Genomic DNA, 6,881 nt, shown 5'->3' with positions numbered 1-6,881 from the left:
GATAGCCAACATCAAAAGGTCAAATAAAAATAAATGCTGGTGAGGATGTGGAGAAGCAGGGACACTCATTCACTTTTGGTGGGAATGCAGGATGGTACAACCACTTTGGAAAGCAATATGGAGACTCCTGAAAAAGCTGACTATAGAAATACCAACAGACCCAGTTATACCATTACTGGGCATCTACCCTAAAACCTTCAAACCAAAAGCCAGAGAGATTTGCTCAACCATGTTTGTAGCAGCTCAATTCGTAATAGCTAAAAGCTGGAATCAACCCAGATGTCCATCATTAGAAGAATGGATAACAAAGATGTGGTATATCTACACAATGGAATTCTAAACAGCAGTAAGAAAAAAATGACATACAGAAATTTGAGGAAAAATGGTTGAACCTGGAACAGATCATTCTCAGCGAACTTACCCAATCACAGAAAAAAAAATCGACACATAGTCTCACTCATCTGCAACACCTAACCTGAATCTGCCCAAGATGCCTTACATACCCAGCAAGCACCTCATGGACTAGACAATAAGATGGATGGGAGGGCGGAGAGGGAATCAAAGGGTGGAGAACAGTAATCTGGACCCAAACGGCAATGGTACCATAAAATTCTACTTCCTAAAAGACAGACCAAACGGCTGAACCTTCACTAGACCCTTATAGGAAACACCTGAACCACAAGACACTGGAGAGGGTAGGATCAAGACTGACCTAAATCTCCTACATCTTCCCTCCCTCCCTCTCCCCATCTCTCCTCTATCTCTCTCCTCTCTAACTCTTGTATATTAGTTATCTTTTTCCTCAATTTCTTAGTGGACACTGACCTGTAACCCCCACTTCCAGCTTGGGCCTACCATCCACAATGAGCTTTTGATCAGAGAAACCTACAAGGTTTCCCAAAACAATGACAGACTTCTGTCACAGTACTTGATGACCCGCCAAAGGCCAGTGGTAAGACTCTATTGCTGAAGACTCCATATGCAGCTGACACGTAAAATGAAATGACATGGCTGGAATCCAGGAGAGAGTCAGTCCCCAGACAGTCAGCGTGTCTAGTGCCAGAAGGCGCTACATAGGCGACTGGGGGAATTGACCAAGATCTGTCCAAGCAACACATTGTTTAACCTAATTAGCAACAAATAACCGGATGTGATGCCCACACAAGTGCAATAGTTGTACACAGCCATGGTGAGGAATCAATTGCTCTTGATTTGGCTAACTGATCCACTCAGTGGTACTAGACCCATAGCTGGAGCTGGGAAACAAGTCAGAACCATACCCAAACACAAGCCCACTCTACAATATCAAGCTACCATCAATCACGGGGTATAAAAGGGCCTAAACCTATCATACTGTGTATCAAAAAAGTAAGTGTTATCTCAATTTTCCGGGTGCTAACTTACTCTCCATTGGAGAATCTGCTTCTCTTTTTCAGATAGATGCAGATCCTAAGAAGAGAGCTGCCCCAACATACCTCAAAAGGGGCCCAACTGAAACTAAGGACAACTGGTGAAATAAGCAAGGGTGATGTTTTCCTGTGAACCAGATACCAGCACAAAGGGGAAGGAGATCAACGTAGAGAAAAATCAACTCCTACCAAATCAGAGAGCCAGAGCCTCAGAGGCCCCCAACACCTCAGCACTGAAGCAGACCAAAAATGAACCCAACATGGCTCAGGGAAATTTTGCGGAAGAGGGGGTGGAAAGAATGTCAGAGTCACATGTTGGGTCATGATTTGCAGAGACATTTATCATACCAATAACTGGGGGCTAACTCCACAATGCAAGACCCATTTTCATTAACAAGGAGGGTCTAATGGGAGGGGGTAGATCACAGATGAGCCAAAATAATGGTACCAAACTGCCTGTATTTACTGAAAATAAAACTAATAAATTAAATTAAAAAAAAGAAAAAAAGAAAAACGTCCATGGTCATACATCTAGCAAATTCATACTAAAATAGTCTTTGTAGGATGAAAGAAAACTTTACATATGTTACAAGCTTATTACATGTATTTACATGGCTCTTCCTTCTCTAGGTACTTAAATCAGTTTAAAAAAAAATTAGTCCATCTGCAGGCAGCTGCATATCCACTATACTTAAGAAACAGACAAAGCCAGGCATACCTTTAATCCCAGCACACTTGGGAGGCTGAGGTAGGATCACTGAGTTCAGGGCCAGCCTGGGCTAGAGTGAGATCCAAAAAATAGGGCCACTTGGACATAGACTGCTTTGTTCTAGCAAGCCCTGACTGACCTTCACACATACACCAATTAGTAAGTACAATTTAGTAAAATGAGATCTTTAGTAAAAATTCATTTTCTTTTGGATTAGGTGCCTTTAGGACATTTAATTTCCTAATGTCTACATTTTTCAGTCCCTGTATATTTCAGCTATGTATAACCTGACTGACTGTAAACTACTGCCCCCAATTGACAATTTTAAAAGTCACCTATTTCCCAAATCAACCTGAATGGTTCACTTGTATCAAGTACAATTATTTAAATTGCACTGATATCTCACCATGCAAACAGCACATAAATGATAGTCTTGATATACTTGTAAATTACAAATTTTACCTCCTTAAGTCAATTTGGTTCAGACCAATTCATGACTATGTAAACAGTGCTAAATTTAAATATTAGTACTTCATCTTAAACTTGTACTTTAAGTAGGTTTTAAGTTGAAATGTCATTATTTCCTTATCTGAAGGATTAAATGAAACTGGAACCTGGTGGCTTGGGAAGAACACTTGGTGATGGTGGCTCACTAAACTTGGCTCCAGCATAGTTCTGGTTAGTTTGAGATTTAAAAAGCAAACTGGGACTTGATAGACTAGAGTTCCAATTTGGATTACTAGAAAAATTGTTCTTCCTGCCATTTTGCATAGCCTGCTATGCAGCTGCTGATGAGTTGTAACTGTGTCCTTGTTCTTTTTTCTTGTGAACAATCTTCATCTGGGAATTCTGATCCTTAGTCTTCTGTCTAGTAAGCTGGTTCTTACTAACGTTTCTAGATTGAGGGGCTGGAATGTTATACCTCTCTCCACCACCCATCATTCAGCTTCTATGTCACCTTTCAGTGTGGTTTTCTGCCGCGGACTGACTCTCGGGGAGATCAGGACCGAGGGAGAACAAGGGCGAAGGCTCAAGGAGAACTCGGGATTCGGCGAGGAAATGACAGACAGACACACTCTAAGTTGAATATGCTGCTGCAATTTACTGAAGGTTTCATGAAGGTTTTATACAGATTGAACAGGGAAACTTAGCAAGCCAACAAGTGATCTCAGAAATCAACAGGGAAACTTAGCAAGCCAACAAGTGATCTCAGAAATCATTAATCTAAACAATCTTAAGTATTGTTCTACTCTAAGCATACGTGTAGTGTTTATCAGGCAGGAAATGTACCCATTTTCTGAGAAGCATGTCTCGCCCATTGACCACAACATTATACGAACAGAAACTAGGGTAAAAGGTGTAAGGTGAATAACAGGTTACTTATTTCTTATACCCCAAGTACTGTATAAACACCAAGGCTTACGTTTCCTTGCTAAGCATTCCCATAAATGGAAGAGAATGCCATAGCCTCCTTTTTTCTTCATAATTCACCCATATATTACCGAATTTATCATATCCTCCCTCATAGGGGAGTGGAACTAAGTAGATTCCAGCTCTAGGAGTCCACCATCTGCCCTTGATCAAGTACTGAACATATCCCCCAGGAAGTTTCCTAGTGGGAATGCCTAAGTTTTGTAACTCCTTTTCTGCAGAACTGTCATGCTTCTTATGAACACTACCGATCAACATTTCTACTTTCATATTCTCAGGCTCAGTATCGTTCTCAAACATCATAAGCTGTTTTTACTTTACACCATCTAAAAACTGTTCTAGAGTTAATTTTTTATTCCTAGTAGAGTTATACATTCCCTCCATTGCCCTAATCATAGGAGGGGCACATTCAATGCTTAGATTGTTTCTTGTACCCTGATTGCGTGCATGATTACTAATAAGTGTTGAATTAGCTGTTCTTAGACAAACAGCTAGAAGAAAGCAGGAAAGAAACAGAGCGCAGAAAACAGCACATTGGCGCCAGCAATCGGGTCGTCGTGACTTCATGGGCAGCAGGAACCATTACAGTAACTGACTGCCAAGGGGTCACCGGGGGCATCCCTCCGAAGAGTGCTGGCCCTCTGTCCTCAGCTCTCATCCAGTACAGAAGCATCTCTGCTTGCTACACAGGCGAGGTCACCGTGGACGTAGCAGTTTTCAGATTGCAGGAATTCCACTACTTGTCCTCTTCCTTGCTGCCAAGCCCAGGATAATAGATGTTGCTTTCTGCCAGATCCTTTCCTTTGTCTCAATACATTAGTTTTCACGAGCCAATCTGCTGAGTCCAGCCTAGGAGCTGAGGCCAACATCTGAGTCTCCTCAGCACACAAGTTTGAGGAAGTCCTAGTGACTTCGAGCTGATGCTACGGCGGAGACTCGCTCCTGATCCATGAAGCCTCCCTCCCTTTCCAGGGAGAGCCGAGGTACGGATGGAACGCAGCCCACGAGCACCTCTGAGCGAGCGAGTGAGCCACTGAACTCTCCTGCATCTACCGACCTCTAATTTCTTCATATGGGCATTTAGAGCTATAAATTTTACTCTTTGGACTGCTTTAATTGTGTCCCAAAAGTTTTGTTATGTTGTATTCTCATCATCATTTGAGTTTATGAGTTTACTGATTTTCTTTTCAATTTCAATGACCCATTCATCATTCAACCATGTACTATTTAGTGTCCATGAATTTCTGTATGCACTGTAGCTTTTATTGGTGATTTGAAGTTTAATTCCATTGCATTCAGATAGAGTACAAAGGATTATTTCAATTTTCTTATAATTGTTGAGATGGCTTTCTGTGTTTATATTTGGTCTATTTTAGAGAATATTCCATGTGCTGTGGAGAAAAATATATTCTGTGGCATTTGGATGGGATGTTCTGTAGATATCTGTGTGGTCCATTTGTTCCATGTTATCTTTTTTTTTTTTTAATTTTTTTTGTTTATTTATTTGAGAGTGACAGAGAGGAGGAGGAGGAAGAAAGAGAGAGAGAGAGAGAGAGAGAGAGAGAGAGAGAGAGAGAGAGAGAATGGGCATGCCAGGGCTTCCAGCCACTGCAAACGAACTCCAGACGCGTGCGCCCCCTTGTGCATCTGGCTAACGTGGGTCCTGGAGAATCAAGCCTTGAACCGGGGTCCTCAGGCTTCACAGGCAAGCGCTTAACCACTAAGCCATCTCTCCAGCCCCCCATGTTATCTTTTAATCCATATGTCTCTTTGTTTATTTTTTGCTGGGATGACCTGTCTATTGAGGAGAATGGAGTATTGAAGTCACTCATTACAATTGTATTTGATATTAAATGACCTTAAATCTAATAGTGTTTGATGAAATTGGGAGCCCCTATGTTAGGTGCATATATGTTTAGGATTGTAATGTTCTCCTGTTGGAGTGTTCATTTAATCAGTATAAAATGACCTTCTTTATCTTTCCTCACTAATTTTGGTTTGAAGTGTATCCTGTCAGATATTAGGATAGCAACCCTGCTTGTTTCCTAGGTCCATTTGCTTGAAATACTGTTTTCCATCCTTTCACCCAAAGACAGTGTCTGTCTTTTATTGAGAGAAGTTTTTCCTGGAGGCAACAAATGGCAAGATCCTGCCTTTTAATACAGTCTGCAAGCTTTTGTCTTTTGGTTGGTGCTTTGAGGCCATTGATACTAAGAGTTATTATTGAATGGTGTGCGTTTATTCCCTCCATTCTTCTTATTTGGTAGTGTTTCCTGTTTTCCCTTTATTTACTTGTTTTAACTGTTATCTGAGTATGGTTTATTTTTTCCTACTTCCTCCTGTGTGTGTTTTGCTTTCTGTTCAGTGTGAAGAATTCCTTCAAGTATTTTCTGTAGAGCGGGTTTAGATGTCACAAATTCCTTTCACCCTTTTTTGGTGTGGAATGTCCTTATTTCTCCATCAATTTGGATACATAGCTTTGCAGGATAAAGCAATCTTGGTTGACAGTTGTTATCATTCAGAACTTGGAATACATCACTTCAAGCACTTCTGGCTTTTAAAACTAGTAATCTGCTGTGATCCAGTTGGGCTTGCCTTTGTAGATGACTTGCTTTTTCTCTCTAACATCTTTCCATATATTTTCTTTGGCTTGTGTTTAGTAGTTTAATTATAACATGGTGAGGAGAGGTTCTTTTCAGGTTTTGTCTGTTTGGTCTTCTAAAAGATTCTTGTATCTGCTTTGGCATTTCTTTCCTGATTTGGGGAATATTTTCTTCTATTATTTTGTTGGAAACACCTACTAAGCCTTTGGATTGAAGTTCTTCTCCTTCTACTATACCTTGAATTCTTATGTTTGATTTTTTCATAGTGTCCTGGATATCCTAAAATTCCCATTCATACCTAGTCTTTATCCTTGTTGGACTGTATTACATCTGCCACCTGGTGTTCTAGTTTAGATATTCTGTTCTCTCCTTCATCCATTCTACTGTTGATACTTTCCACAGAGTTTTTTATTTGACTGACTGCATTCTTCAGAGCTACAATTTCAGCCTGGTTTTTCTCCAGTATTTCTGTTTCTTTACTAATGTCTTGTAATGAACTCTTCATTTCATTAAGCTGGTTTCCTGTGTTCTCTTTCAGGAGTTTGTCTTCTTCTTTAGTTCCTTTGTTTTTTTCTTTTATTCCTTTCATTTCTTCATTGATATCTTGCAGTATAGATACAATAATTTTTTTTTGAAATATTTGTCAGACATTTCATCTAAAATAGTCTCATTGGTGATAATTTCTGATGGATTTATAATTTTTGGTGGGATTGTATTGTCTTGATACTT

The 6,881-nt window shown here is 40.2% G+C and overlaps 1 pseudogene; it reads right to left on the bottom strand.

The window, feature by feature from the left end:
- Positions 1–2,560: 2,560 nt before the first annotated feature.
- LOC123464123 lies at positions 2,561–3,070 on the bottom strand (annotated as a pseudogene).
- Positions 3,071–6,881: the final 3,811 nt, after the last annotated feature.

The sequence above is a fragment of the Jaculus jaculus genome, chromosome 10 (genome assembly GCF_020740685.1).
Source record: "Jaculus jaculus isolate mJacJac1 chromosome 10, mJacJac1.mat.Y.cur, whole genome shotgun sequence".
Lineage (NCBI taxonomy): Eukaryota > Metazoa > Chordata > Mammalia > Rodentia > Dipodidae > Jaculus > Jaculus jaculus.
The sequence above is the reverse complement of the archived record's forward strand: the minus strand, read 5'-3'. Positions and strand labels throughout refer to the sequence as shown.